The following is a 16,220-nucleotide window of genomic DNA, read 5'->3' as shown; positions in this document are numbered from 1 at the left end:
ACATATAAACCATTAAAATACACATTTATCAAATATTTTTCTTAGTCATACTTATAATCATTGGGTGATAATGTTGTAAAGCTTTTTTTTTTGAATTGTAGATTGTTCAAAGATATTTCTTTCAAACATGGTTATATATCTAGAGACCTCAGTTTTGGGAAAACAATTTCTATACGTGATAGAGAGCCACAGTTCTCCAATGAGAGGCATTTACTGTTCATCAAACATACTCACTCAGCAGCAGAGGGAGATTCCAAGTTCTCTGTATTCTTCACGGATGGATCCTGTGTCAGTAACAAATGCCCTTGGGCTGGACCAGCAACATTAATTCTCCAGATAATCAGAGTCAAGGAAGGACAGCCATTCATTCAAGGAACAAAGAAATTACCAAACAAGTCTATGATAAAGACAGTTCAGGGTGGAGTTCTAGTAAAGATAAGGATACATGTAGTATTTTGAGTCTCATAATGATTCAAGAGGAAAGTCTAGTTTCTTCAATGATGGTGAAAGTGACTAAAGGGAAAGTTTGATGATAATGAAGAGAGTGACTATAACAACACTGGCTGCCGTGGTGACAGATGTGGCTTTGGAAAATTTGAACATGGTAGAAACTGTCACTGGTGTGACAAATAGATAAAGATGTTTGGTCAAAACCATTTCCAAGTGACTGCTTGGAACAGGAACTTTTTTCTGAAGATAACACTGGGATTAACTTTGAGAAATATGACATTTCAATTGAGGAAAAAGGCAATAGCCCTCTCCCACACATTGAATGTTTTATTGATGTTAAGATGGGAGAAACTATTCTGGGAAACATCAAGTTTAATTGTTATACTCACTTGGCTCCACTGCAAACGTGTGCTATTCTTTTTATGAAAGAGAAAAGACACTTGACGTCTTGTACCCAAACAGCACCTGTAAAAATTGCAGCATTTCTCTTGCCGATCTTGAGTCAGATTTATTCAGATGGTCAAGGAGAGACTTTGAGTGCCATGGAGGAAAACAGAAGGTAAAGGCAATATCCAATATCCAATCTCTTTGGTATTAGCATCAACAAGAGAGATTTGGCAGTACCAATCTGTGAGGAAGCCAGAAATTTTTCATACTGGCCTGGAGACAGTCCTTACATCATTTATGATGATGCTGATATTGGTTAGCAGATTCAATACTTAGAATGTGGATGGCACATGTTACTTGCTCCTCCTGGAGGCCTGGTAGACATGATGGAAAGGGAAAATATTAGAGTTCCACAAATACTTGGTGTTGGATAATGTGAATCTTATATTGATATGGGATTTGAACCTCAGATATATTGAATATTTGAACAAGATATTATGCCACCAAAGAGAGTTTATCATAACATGTTTAGTGCTCCTTTCCCTAAGGAAATACAGATACTTGCTCATGATTTCTTGGATGAATACATCTTTTTGGCTGCAGAAATATTGGCTCTACCTCTGAGAACCTCACATCAAAAGAGTAAGACAAACAGTTATTTCTGCTTAACCTTTTAAAAGCAACAGGAAATAATTCATTGACCTTAGTGTTTGTGGAGACCAGAAAGGTGTGGATAGTCTGGAGGACATTTTACACCATGAAGGATATGCTTGTACCAGTATCCATGGAGGATGATCTTGGAGAGACAATGAAGAAGTCTTCACCAGTTCCTCTCAAGAAAAAGCCCAATCCTAGTGGTTAGAGCAGGAGCAGCAAGAGGACTTCACATTTCAAATGGCAAACAAGTTGTCAATTTTGACTTGCCAAATGGTATTGAAGAAAATGTACATTGCTTTGACTGCACAGGATGTATAGGAACCTTTGACCTTGCCACATTGTTCTTTAACAAGAGGAACATAAATATGACTAAGGTTTTGTTGGATTTTCTTGTGGAAACTAAATAAGAAGTGCCATCTTAGTTTGAAAATAAAACATATCAACACCATTACAAGGGTAGCTGTCATGGACATTCTAAGAGTAGTAGATTCTGTGGAAGATTTGTGCCAGACGTTATCCACATAGTAGTGTTTTTAGCAATTCCAGCTTCAGTAGCAGCTGTACTGGCAGCAGCAGAGGTGATGGTAGCAGCTGCAGAGAGTTTGGTGGATGTGGCTATGGAAGCTTCTATAACAGCGATGGATATAGAGGACATTTTAACTACTGGGGGATTGACTAATGGAGCAACTAGCCTACTTTGTAGTAGATCATCCTGCCAAACAAGCTAATATGGAAACCACATGTAATTTAGCCAGATTATACCTTGTATAGTCTCAAGAATTTGTAGCAAATTACCAACTGTGATACTCCATTGATTCTTTTTTTCTTAAAGGGAACTCAATGTCACAAAAAGAGATGAAAGGAAAAATCAGTGGTCTTGTTCAGAAGATAGTTTGAAGACTTCCATTGCTGTAGTTTGGATTAATTCCCCTCCACCTGCCCCCAACCCAAACTACATGTATAATTGTGTGACTGCAAATCATTTGTTTGTTAATGTAATATGCTTTTAACTTTAGACAATTTTTATTTTGATGTCCTATTGGCTCAGTAATGCTCAAGATATCAATTGTTTTGACAAAATAAATTTACTGAACTTTGGTAAATTTTTTTGTTGTAAATCTATACATTTTAAATTTAAGCACACATTTACACACAAAACTCTATTCATTACTTAAGTATTTAAAGAGTAGACTGACTTTATTATAGCAAATGTCTATTTTAAGGATATTTGACTTCCCAAATATGTCATTATAGAGAATAGCAGATATATGTTTTCCAGATTAAAATATTGAGATAATAGTGCCATCCTTTCTCCCTAATATAAAAATGTGCTTTGCCTTATGATTGTAAGAAGATCTGATTCTAATGAAGAAAATGTCACACATATGGGGCATACAGAAAATTACCAGAGAGACTTAATGGGTCCTGATGAATGTATCTAGTACAGGAAAATTAAACAGTACCTGATTACAGTTTGCTAATACTAGGCTCATCTGTGTACACATTTAATTTATGGTTTTAATTTACCTTTAATGTAAAATATAACTTCCAAGGATTTAATATATCACTTGTTCTTAATGAACCTGTCATGAATGTGAGTTAGTATTATATGATTTTTAGAAGCAGTCTTGGAGTCTAAGAAAAATTCAACTAAATCACAGTTTTTAATGTTTACTATATGAATAAAATATGCCTGCAATAATACTTTAGTAGTTAGTGGTGACATTTGCCTTGAATGGAAAAGAACAGATAATAATAATAAAAAAGAACATAAAAAAAGACATCCCTTAGAATTTTCTATATTAGCCTAGTTTAGTAAGGTAGGACATATGACTTGAAAGGGCTGATCTTCTGGATATTCAATTTCAAGTGTTTAGTGTTTACAGAAAAGAGTTCAAGGAAAAAAATCTGGAAGAACGAAAAGAAATAAGATTTATTGTGCGACTTAAGGGCAGAAGTTAAAAACTCTTAATCATGAGCTAAAAGTTCACCAATGGCTTTATTCTGATCACATATATCCTGTTAACCACATTTATATCTGTTGCTTTAATTTAAAAACATTCTCTCCTAAATAACACTTCAAAAATATATCAGCTTTAATTTTTCATTTTAAGTATTTAAGAAAATATTCTACAAAGCAGAATTTAACAGAAAGATGAGAAAAATAATAAGAAATCCTCACGCACTGTGATTAATATGTTTTACTGGTTTATCTTGCTTCTGTATCATGAATCAGGTTAGAAATGTGATTTTTTACTCAGCTTTTATTTTTATTTATTGGTCTAACACATCTGAAATATACACCACATCATTTTTCTGTTGAAATTTGTCCTTTTCTATGTTCATATTAGAAAACAAAACATAATTTCCATTTTAATTAAAGCTGGGGACTGAGAAATCTATAGTTGAAAACTTTTTATACTCATTTCTTTTTTAGTTAGAATATAAAATATGTCTAAAGAGCCTTAGCTTATTTTGAGTCCTGGAAGAAAAAGGGATATTTCTGGAGGTCTCAGGAGGTTGTAAGTCAATTCCACTGCCTGATTGAGAGCAGAGGGCCATCCAGGACCAGCATTTCTCACAGGTTCAAGCTAAAATGGCCCAGTGTATTACAAGTTACAAACACTTTAGTAAGTTCAGCATTCTTTTTCCAAGAGACTAAATAAACAAACAAGTAAACAAATAAAGGCTGTAAACTATTCTTGTCAAGTTTTCATTATCATTTGATCCTCTAATCTCACTATAATGAAAAATGAATTTTTTACTAAAATAAAATAATAAAAAAGGTATAGTTTTGCAATGAGCTCCCTCCTGCAATTCCTACAGCAGGAATTACAAACCTGCTGTATAGCCAAAAAAAAAAAAAAAAAAAAAAAAATGGAATTACAAAAAGTTAAACAATTGACTGGTATTTAGCATCAGTTTGGTAAACTTCTTTTACATTAAATTGAGACATAACTGTTTCCCTAACAATTATAGTGAAATGTTATGTAAACCCACCAAAGTAGTAATAGAAAGGAAAATAATTTTTCCCAATTGCATGTGTTTATATTAATAGATATTCTGCCAACATCATGAGCTTCTTCTATGTGTCTGAAAGATCAATAGACTTGACTTGTTGAATTGTGGCTGAACTAATTACATAACTTCAAGCTTGAGAACATATTTTTCACTTACCAAGAAACAATTTAAAAATGAATACATACACATAAAGAATAAAATGTACTTGGGCACCTCATGAAAGAACAGTATAGAGCAATGGTTCAGGATACAGAACAACTGGGTGTGAATCTCAGCTCTTTTTTCCTTATATGCAAACTTGGACAAGGTACATATTATTTTGTATTTGTTTCCTCATTTATAAAAGGAAAATAGTAATATCTACTTCACTAGGTTTTTGTGAAAATTAAATGAACTGATGCATATGAAGAGCTTAAAATAGAGCCAGCTATATTACACATGCTTGGAACTGAGATATGACAGACTTCTTTTATGGTAGCAAATATAAATATAATATTTCCCTAAGTACTGGTCACTAATTGGTTGATTATATTCTTTGTTTCTAAGTTATTGACTTTAGTTTTTATCTTATTTATCATAATTTTAGTTTGTTTCCCTATGGTGAGAAATTATTTTTTTAATTATAGACTTAGTATTACTTGTGTATCATATATAGAAAATGCTAAAATTCAATGTGATTATTAAGACATTCTTTTCAAAGAGTATTCAAATAAAAGTAAACAATGTCCTCAAGTAAAGGTGACTATTCTACAATGTAAAATAGCTGAATGGATGAAGTGTATTGAAGATTGTTAAGCCAAAAGGAAAAAAAAAAGGAAAAGTGTGGTCTTATATCTCTAACCACTGTCTATAAGTTTTAAACATAAAGATAGAGAGCAGAGTTAAGATGGAAGAATAGGAGGACGCAGAATTTGTCTCTCCTACAAGTACATCAAGAATACATCTAGGGGTATCGGCTTTCAGTCGGAGCGCAGGGAGAGGACTGGGGCTGGCGGCAGGAAGAGAGCCTGAAGGGGTTAGTGCACCACGGCTAGCCTGGAGGGAGTCCGGGGAAAGGGTCTGGAGTTGCTGAAGAGGCAAGAGTCTTTTTTCACTTTCACTTTCGTTTCCTGGTGTGCGAGGAGAGGGCATTAAAAGGGCTGCTTAGGGAAGCGCCGGAGACAGGCGCGAGCCGCGGGTAAGGCGTGGACCTCGGAGACGGGCGTGGGCCGCCGCCGCCGCCCGCCGCGGCCCGCCGCCGCCGCCGCTGCCCGCCGCGGGCAGCCGCCGCCGCCGCCGCCGCCACCGCCGCCGCCGAGGCCCGCCGCCGCCGCCGCCGCCCCCGCGGCCCGCCACCGCCGCCGCCTGCCGCCGCCCGCCGCCGCCGCCGCCGAGGCCCGCTGCCGCCGCTGCCCCCCGCCGCCCGCCACCGCCGCCGCCTGCCGCCGCCCGCCGCCGCCGCAGCCGCGGGGCCTGTGTGCGAGCGCGGGTCACTGTCCGCCCCGCCTTCCGGGGGACCTGTGCACCCCGCCACTGCCGGGGTCCCGAGACCCGGGGACGGCTTTCCCGGGAAAGCGCACGGAGCGCCACGGGCTGCTGCAACGTCACGCCGGCCTCTGCCGCCGCAGGCCCGCCCCACACTGCGCGCCCCTCCCTCCCCTCTGCATGAGTGAGCCAGAGCCCCCGAATCAGCGGCTCCTTTAAACCCGTCCTGTCTGAGCGAAGAACAGACGCCCTCCTGCGACCTACGCACAGAGGCGGGGCCAGGTCCAAGGCTGAGACCCGGGAGCTGTGAGAGCAGAGTCAGGGAAATCTCTCTGTGCAGCCTCGGAGGCAGCGGATTAAAGCTCCACGGTCCATTTGATGTGCCCTGCGTCTGTGGAGTGCATGAATGGACAGCGAATCATCCCAAATTGAGGAAGTGGACTTTGAGGACAAGATTTAAGACTTTCCCCCCTTTTCCTCTTTTTACAACGAATTATTCCAAAGTAAGGAGGTGGACTTAGAGAGCAAGATTTCAGACTTCTTGCCCTTTTCCTCTTTTTACAACGAATTATCCCAAATTGAGGAGGTGGGCTTGGAGAGCAAGATTTTTGATTTTGCCCCCTGCTCTCTTTTTGTGAATGTGTATGTGTAATCTTCTGTGTAAGATTCTCTCTGTATAGCTTTGCTTCCACCATATGTCCCAGGGTTCTATCGGTCCGTTTTTTTTTTTTTTTTTCAATAATTACTTTCTAATTTTAATAACTCTACTATATTTCATACTTTATTCTACTTTACTTTACCTGCTCTTTCTTTTTTTCCTACCTTCCCTTCCTCCCTCCCTCCCTCTGCTCTTCCTTTCCTTCTTTCTTTTTCTTTCCTCCCTCCCTCCCACCCTTCTCCTTTCCACTTTCTTTTTCTTTCCTTCCTCCCTCCCTCCCTCCTGTCTTTCTTTCTTTCTTTCCTTCCTCCCTCCCTCCCTTCTTCCATTCACTCTTCCTTTTGCTTTCATTGCCCACTCCCTCCCTCCTTTCTTTCCTTCTTTCTTTCCATCCTTCCTCACTCCCTCCCTCCTTTCTTTCTTCCTTCCTTCCTTCCTTCCTTTCTTCCCTTCTTCCTTTCTTTCCCTCTCTCTTTCTTTCTTCTACTAATTCTTTCTTTCTGCTTTTTCTCCCTGTTATTCTGAGCTGGGTGGATGAAAGGCTCTTGGTGCTGCAGACAGGAGCCACTGCTGTGCCTCTGAAGTGGGAGAGCCAACTTCAGGACACGGGTCCACAAGAGACCTCCCAGCTCCACATAATATCAAGCAGCGAAAATCTCCCAGAGATCTCCATCCCAACACCAGCACCCAGCTTCAGTCAACGACCAGCAAGCTACAGTGCTGGTCACCCTATGCCAAGCAACTAGCAAGGCAGGAACACAACCCCACCCATTAGCAGAGAAGCTACCTAAAACAATAATAAGGCCATAGGCACCCCAAAACACACCACCAGACGTGGACCTGTCCACCAGAAAGACAAGATCGAGCCTCAACCACCAGAACACAGGCATTAGTCCCCCCCACCAGGAAGCCTATACAACCTACTGAAACAACCTTAGCCACTGGGGTCAGACACGAAAAACAACGGGAACTACGAATCTGCAGCCTGCAAAAACACAGTAAGATAAGCAAAATGAGAAGACAGAAAAACACACAGCAGGTGAAGGAGCAAGATAAAAACCTACCAGGCCTAAGAAATGAAGAGGTAATAGGCAGTCTACCTGAAAAAGAATTCAGAATAATGATGGTAAAGATGATCCAAAATCTTGGAAATAGAATAGACAAAATGCAAGAAACAGTTAACAAGGACCTAGAAGAACTAAAGATGAATCAAGCATCGATTAAAAACACAATACATGAAATAAAAAATACTCTAGATGGGATCAATAGCAGAATAACTGAGGCAGAAGAACGGATAAGTGAGGTGGAAGATAAAATAGTGGAAATAACTGATGCAGAGCAAAATAAAGAAAAAAGAATGAAAAGAACAGAGGACAGTCTCAGAGACCTCTGGGACAACATTAAACGCACCAACATTCGAATTATAGGGGTTCCAGAAGAAGAAGAGAAAAAGAAAGGGACTGAGAAAATATTTGAAGAGATTATAGTTGAAAACTTCCCCAATATGGGAAAGGAAATAGTTAATCAAGTCCAGGAGGCACAGAGAGTCCCATACAGAATAAATCCAAGGAGAAATACACCAAGACACATATTAATCAAACTGTCAAAAATTAAACACAAAGAAATCATATTAAAAGCAGCAAGGGAAAAACAACAAATAACACACAAGGGAATCCCCATCAGGTTAACAGCTGATCTCTCAGCAGAAACTCTACAAGCCAGAAGGGAGTAGCAGGACATACTTAAAGTGATGAAGGAGAGAAACCTGCAGCCAAGATTACTCTACCCAGCAAGGATCTCATTCAGATTTGATGGAGAAATTAAAACCTTTACAGACAAGCAAAAGCTGAGAGAATTCAGCACCACCAAACCAGCTTTACAACAAATGCTAAAGGAACTTCTCTAGGCAAGAAACACAACAGAAGGAATATACCTACAATAACGAACCCAAAGCAATTAAGGAAATGGGAATAGGAACATACATATCAATAATTACCTTAAATGTAAATGGACTAAATGCTCCCACCAAAAGACACAGAGTGGCTGAATGGATACAAAAACAAGACCCATATATATGCTGTCTACAAGAGACCCACTTCAGACCTAAAGACACATACAGATTGAAAGTAAGGGGATGGAAAAAGATATTCCATGCAAATGGAAATCAAAAGAAAGCTGGAGTAGCAATTCTTATATCAGACAAAATAGACTTTAAAATAAAGACTATTAGAAGAGACAAAGAAGGACACTACATAATGATCAAGGGATCGATCCAAGAAGAAGATATAACAATTGTAAATATTTATGCACCCAACATAGGAGCACCTCAATACATAAGGCAAATACTAACAGCCATAAAAGGGGAAATCGACAGTAACACAATCATAGTAGGGGACTTTAACACCCCACTTTCACCAATGGACAGATCGTCCAAAATGAAAATAAATAAGGAAACACAAGCTTTAAATGATACATTAAACAAGATGGACTTAGTTGATATTTATAGGACATTTCATCCAAAAACAACAGAATACACATTTTTCTCAAGTGCTCATGGAACATTCTCCAGGATAGATCATATCTTGGGTCACAAATCAAGCCTTGGTAAATTTAAGAAAATTGAAATTGTATCAAGTATCTTTTCCGACCACAATGCTATGAGACTAGACATCAATTACAGGAAAACATCTGTAAAAAATACAAACACATGGAGGCTAAACAATACACTACTCAATAACGAAGTGATCACTGAAGAAATCAGAGAGGAAATTAAAAAATACCTAGAAACAAATGACAATGGAGACACGACAACCCAAAACCTATGGGATGCAGCAAAAGCAGTTCTAAGGGGGAAGTTTATAGCAATACAATCCCACCTTAAGAAACAGGAAACATTTCGAGTAAACAACCTGACCCTGCACCTAAAGCAATTAGAGAAAGAAGAACAAAAAACCCCCAAAGCTAGCAGAAGGAAAGAAATCATAAAGATCAGATCAGAAATAAATGAAAAAGAAATGAAGGAAACGATAGCAAAGATCAACCAAACTAAAAGCTGGTTCTTTGAGAAGATAAACAAAATTGACAAACCATTAGCCAGACTCATCAAGAAAAGAAGGGAGAAGACTCAAATCAATAGAATTAGAAATGAAAAAGGAGAAGTAACAACTGACACTGCAGAAATACAAAAGATCATGAGAGATTACTACAAGCAACTCTATGCCAATAAAATGGACAACCTGGAAGAAATGGACAAATTCTTAGAAATGCACAACCTGCCAAGACTGACTCAGGAAGAAATAGAAAATATGAATAGACCAATCACAAGCACTGAAATTGAAACTGTGATTAAAAATCTTCCATCAAACAAAAGCCCAGGACCAGATGGCTTCACAGGCGAATTCTATCAAACATTTAGAGAAGAGCTAACACCCATCCTTCTCAAAGTCTTCCAAACAATTTCAGAGGAAGGAACACTCCCAAACTCATTCTACGAGGCCACCATCACCTTGATACCAAAACCAGACAAGGATGTCACAAAGAAAGAAAACTACAGGCCAATATCACTGATGAACATAGATGCAAAAATCCTCAACAAAATACTAGCAAACAGAATCCAACAGCACATTAAAAGGATCATACACCATGATCAAGTGGGGTTTATCCCAGGAATGCAAGGATTCTTCAATATATGCAAATCAATCAATGTGATACACCATATTAACAAGTTGAAGGAGAAAAACCATATGATCATCTCAATAGATGCAGAGAAAGCTTTCGACAAAATTCAACACCCATTTATGATAAAAACCCTGCAGAAAGTAGGCATAGAGGGAACTTTCCTCAACATAATAAAGGCCATATATGACAAACCCACAGCCAACATTGTCCTCAATGGTGAAAAACTGAAACCATTTCCACTAAGATCAGGAACAAGACAAGGTTGCCCACTCTCACCACTCTTATTCAACCTAGTTTTGGAAGTTTTAGCCACAGCAATCAGAGAAGAAAAGGAAATAAAAGGAATCCAAATCGGAAAAGAAGAAGTAAAGCTGTCATTGTTTGCAGATGACATGATACTATACATAGAGAATCCTAAAGATGCTACCGAAAAACTACTAGAGCTAATCAATGAATTTGGTAAAGTAGCAGGTTACAAAATTAATGTACAGAAATCTCTGGCATTCCTGTACACTAATGATGAAAAATCTGAAAATGAAATCAAGAAAACACTCCCATTTACCATTGCAACAAAAAGAATAAAATATCTAGGAATAAACCTACCTAAGGAGACAAAAGACCTGTATGCAGAAAATTATAAGACACTGATGAAAGAAATTAAAGATGATACAAACAGATGGAGAGATATACCATGCTCCTGGATTGGAAGAATCAATATTGTGAAAATGACTCTACTACCCAAAGCAATCTACAGATTCAATGCAATCCCTATCAAACTACCACTGGCATTTTTCACAGAACTAGAACAAAAAATTTCAAAATTTGTTTGGAAAAACAAAAGACCCCGAATAGCCAAAGCAATCTTGAGAACGAAAAAAGGAGCTGGAGGAATCAGGCTCCCTGACTTCAGACTATACTACAAAGCTACAGTAATTAAGACAGTGTGGTACTGGCATAAAAACAGAAAGATAGATCAGTGGATCAGGATAGAAAGCCCAGAGATAAACCCACGCACATATGGCCAACTTATCTTTGATAAAGGAGGCAGGAATGTACAGTGGAGAAAGGACAGCCTCTTCAATAAGTGGTGCTGGGAAAACTGGACAGGGACATGTAAAAGTATGAGATTAGATCATTCCCTAACACCATACACAAAAATAAGCTCAAAATGGATTAAAGACTTAAATGTAAGGCCAGAAACTATCAAACTCTTAGAGGAAAACATAGGTAGAACACTCTATGACATAAATCACAGCAAGATCCTTTTGGACCCACCTCCTAGAGAAATGGAAATAAAAACAAAGATAAACAAATGGGACCTAATGAAACTGAAAAGCTTTTGCACAGCAAAGGAAACCATAAACAAGACCAAAAGACAACCCTCAGAATGGGAGAAAATATTTGCAAATGAAGCAACTGACAAAGGATTAATCTCCAAAATTTATAAACAGCTCATGCAGCTCAATAGCAAAAAAACAAACAACCCAATCCAAAAATGGGCAGAAGACTTAAAGAGGCATTTCTCCAAAGAAGATATACAGACTGCCAACAAACGCATGAAAGAATGCTCAACATCATTAATCATTAGAGAAATGCAAATCAAAACTACAATGAGATATCATCTCACACCAGTCAGAATGGCCATCATCAAGAAATCTAGAAACAATAAATGCTGGAGAGGGTGTGGAGAAAAGGGAACACTCTTGCACTGCTGGTGGGAATGTGAATTGGTACAGCCACTATGGAGAACAGTATGGAGGTTCCTTAAAAAGCTAAAAATAGAACTACCATATGATCCAGCAATCCCACTACTAGGCATATACCCTGAGAAAACCATAATTCAAAAAGAGACATGTACCAAAATGTTCATTGCAGCTCTATTCACAATAGCCCGGAGCTGGAAACAACCTAAGTGTCCATCATCGGATGAATGGATAAAGAAGATGTGGCACATATATACAATGGAATATTACTCAGCCATAAAAAGAAACGAAACTGAGCTATTTGTAATGAGGTGGATAGACCTAGAGTCTATCATACAGAGTGAAGTAAGTCAGAAAGAGAAAGACAAATACCGTATGCTAACACATATATATGGAATATAAGAAAAAAAAAATGTCATGAAGAACCTAGGGGTAAAACGGGAATAAAGACACAGACCTACTTGAGAATGGACTTGAGGATATGGGGAGGGGGAAGGGTAAGCTGTGACAAAGCGAAAGAGAGGCATGGACATATATACACTACCAAACGTAGGCTAGATAGATAGTGGGAAGCAGCCGCAGAGCACAGGGAGATCAGCTCGGTGCTTTGTGACTGCCTGGAGGGGAGGGATAGGGAGGGTGGGAGGGAGGGAGATGCATGAGGGAGTGGATGTGGGAACAGATGTATATGTATGACTGATTCACTTTGTTATAAAGCAGAAACTAATAAAAAAAATGGAAAAAAAAAAAAAAGAATACATCTACAGGGCTTCCCTGGTGGCACAGTGGTTGAGAGTCCGCCTGCCGATGCAGGGGACACGGGTTCGTGCCCCGGTCTGGGAAGATCCCACATGCCGTGGAGCGGCTAGGCCCGTGAGCCATGGCCGCTGAGCCTGCGCGTCCGGAGCCTGTGCTCTGCAAGGGGAGAGGCCACAACAGTGAGAGGCCCGCCTACCGCAAAAAAAAAAAAAAAAAAAGAATACATCTACAAATGGAACAATTCTAACAGAGTACTTGCTGAATATTAGTGGAAAATTTCAGACACCTACAAGGACAAGAAAAATCCCTTCACAGCTGGGTAGGATGAAAGAAAGAAAAGAGGAATCAATAAAAGGACCAGCAACCCTGGTGGGAAGCTGAAGGTGAGGAGAGGTTTCCACAGTCAGAAAAACCTCCTCATGGTGGGCAAGTTGGCTGGGAGAGAAAGGCACTTTCAGGGGATCAAAGCAGAATGAAGCACACAGTCTGTGGAAGGCAAGACAAAGTAAGAACTGTGCACTTAGTCTATACTGCCACCCTGCACACCGCAGCCTGAGTTGTGTGTCTCCTGTTGCAGAGGTGGGCTGGATGCTGGAAAGTGAGGCTTGGAACCTGGACCCAGGGAGGGGACAGTTGTCTGTGAAAAGACAGCTTGAAGGGACAGGAGTAAGGAGCTCCACAACCAGGAAAGTTTGTGGAAAAAGCTTGGGACAACATAGAAACAAGGCATCATTGTTGAGTAGCATGCAAAGGATGGGGCTCTCACTGTAACCTCCTTCCCCACCTGTTGGCTTCAGCCTCCATGGGCACCAATCTGAGCAAGATCACCCTTCTCTCAGGCCAATGTCTCTTCCACCCTCATAGGCTCTGTGGTTTTGAGCACCACCCATCACAAAGCCTCGTCAGGGATCAGCCCTGGGCACCCCTGCCTGAGATGGGAATCCACTACTGCTGGCAGGGGCTGAGTGATAAAGCATGGGATTAGGAGAGCAGATCGGGGAGAGGAGCACTGTTTGATGTGCAGATATAACAGAAGGGACAGAAGTGAGGAACTCTGTGGCTGGGAGTACCCATAAAAGAAGTATGGTCTGCCTAGGAAATGAGGTGCCATTGCTGAATTGTTGGCAAGGGGCGGGGCTGCCACTGCCCCCACATACTAGCCCTTGCCTCCATGGGCACTGGGAGGGACTCCCACCAGAGAAAGTTCACCAGAGTCTGTTGCAACTACCTTCCAGTTTCTGTTGCAGACACTTCATGCACACCCCAGTTGTAGCTGCCATACCCCTCCATGGCCTGAATGAGTAAGTGTGCACCGATCAGTCACTGGTTTCACTCCTCTCTCCTGTGTGGGCAACAGAAGCCTGAAGATGGCACACATGCAGAGGTGGGGCCAAAAGCAGAGCTGAGCACCAGGGGTGGTACAACTAAGGAAGAGGTTCGGAAAGCTCTCCATGCAGCTGCACAAGCCTACAATTTGAATGTTGTTGCATTTAATGTTTTCCCAGAAGTCTCTGAGACTGTACTCAATTCATTCTTTTTTTCTTTATTCTGCACTGCAGAATTGTTTTCGAACATTCTGTGTTCCAGCTCACTTATCGGTTCTTCTATCTAAGTTATTCTGCTATTGAGTCCTTCTAGTATATTTTTCATTTTAGTTACTGGGTTGTTCATCACTGGTTGTTTGTTCTTTAGTTCTTCTAGGTACTCATTAAATATTTCTTGTATCTTCTTGATCCATGCTTCCATTCTCTTTACAAGATCTTGGATGATTCTTACTATAATTACTCTGAATTATTTTTCAGGTAGATTGCCTATTTCCTCTTCATTTATTTGGTGTTTGTTTTTACCTTGCTCATTCGTCTGCAACATATTTCTTTGCCATCTCATTTTGTCTGACTTACTCTGTTTATGTTCTCCTTTTGGCAGGCTGCAAGGTCATAGTTCCTCTTGCTTCTTTTATATGCTCACTGGTGTGTGAGGATGGTCCAAATGTTTGTGTGGGCTTCTTTTTTTTTTTTTTTTTAATTTTTATTTATTTATTTATTTATTTTTGGCTGTGTTGGGTCTTCGTTTCTGTGCGAGGGCTTTCTCTAGTTGCGGCGAGTGGGGGCCACTCTTCATCGCGGTGCACGGGCCTCTCACTGTCACGGCCTCTCCCGTTGCGGAGCACAGGCTCCAGACGCGCAGGCTCAGCGACCATGGCCCACGGGCCCAGCCGCTCCACGGCATGTGGGATCCTCCTGGACCGGGGCACGAACCCACATCCCCTGCATCGGCAGGCAGACTCTCAACCACTGCACCACCAGGGAAGCCCCTGTGTGGGCTTCTTAGTGAGAGGGACTGGTGTCTGTGCTCTGGTGGGTGGAACTGAGTCTTTTCCCTCTGATGGGAAAAGCCACATTATGCAGTGTGTTTTGGGGTGTCTGTGAGCTTCATACAACTTTAGGCAGCCTATTTGCAGATGGGTGGGGCTGTGCTCCTGTCTTGCTGGTTGTTTGGTGTGTTGTGTCCAGCTCTGGATTCTGCATCCAGTTGGGTGGAGCGGCATCTTGGTGTCAAGATGGATACTTCTGGGAGAGTGCAAGCTAATTAATATTTCCTTGTCTTGGGAACTCTCTGGTGATCCAGCTTCCTGGACTCAATATTCCCACCCTGGAGGCCCAGGCCTGACCCCTGGCTGGAGACCCAAGAACCCACAAGCTTCACAGCAGTGCCAGAGTAAAAAGAAAGAAAAATAAGGAAAAGAAAACAAAGAGACAAATGAAACTCAATACAAACAGCAAAGACAAAAACAAACAGGAACACACACACACACACACAAGTAAAAAAGAAGAAAGAAAACAAACAGACAAATCAAAACAAACAGACAAATCATACCCAAGACAAATGATAAAAACAAAATCAAAGAGAAACAAAGAAGCAGACAGAAAAGAAAAAAAAGAAGAAAAAATAACAAACAAAAGAACTCAAAAATGAAAGCTATCCATAAAGACTAAATTAACAAAACCAAAAAATGAAAAAAAAGTACAAAGTAAAAAAAAGAAATCAAAGAAAACATTAAACACATAAAAAAGACCAAAAAAAGAAAAACAAAAAAGAAAAACAAAAAAAACCCTCACAAAAGAACAAAAAGGTAAAGTAAAAATAGAAAAGTTAAAAAATATTAAAAATTAAAAAAAATAAAAATAATAAATAATAAAAACACCACCAACAACAATGGAACAATATAAAACACACACAAAAAAAGAATACTAGTACTAAGCATATTTTACGGGGGTCTCCTCTGTCTGTGTCCTTGCTCCCACAGTGAGCCACAGACAACCTCCCCCTCCCAAGGAGGCCCTCAAATACCTCTAAGTAGGTCTCTGGACCTCCTGTGGGTCCTGTGAGGCCAGCTGTCTCTGACCTGGCCCAATTCCTGCGTGTACTTGCTCCCAAAGTCC

The 16,220-nt window shown here is 40.3% G+C and overlaps 1 pseudogene; it reads left to right on the top strand.

Moving 5' to 3' along the window:
• Nucleotides 1–247: 247 nt before the first annotated feature.
• Nucleotides 248–2,173, top strand: LOC132477552 (ATP-dependent RNA helicase DDX3X-like; annotated as a pseudogene).
• Nucleotides 2,174–16,220: the final 14,047 nt, after the last annotated feature.

The sequence above is a fragment of the Mesoplodon densirostris genome, chromosome 17 (assembly GCF_025265405.1).
Source record: "Mesoplodon densirostris isolate mMesDen1 chromosome 17, mMesDen1 primary haplotype, whole genome shotgun sequence".
Lineage (NCBI taxonomy): Eukaryota > Metazoa > Chordata > Mammalia > Artiodactyla > Ziphiidae > Mesoplodon > Mesoplodon densirostris.
Note: the sequence above shows the minus strand (reverse complement) of the source record. Positions and strands in the feature narration are given on the sequence as shown.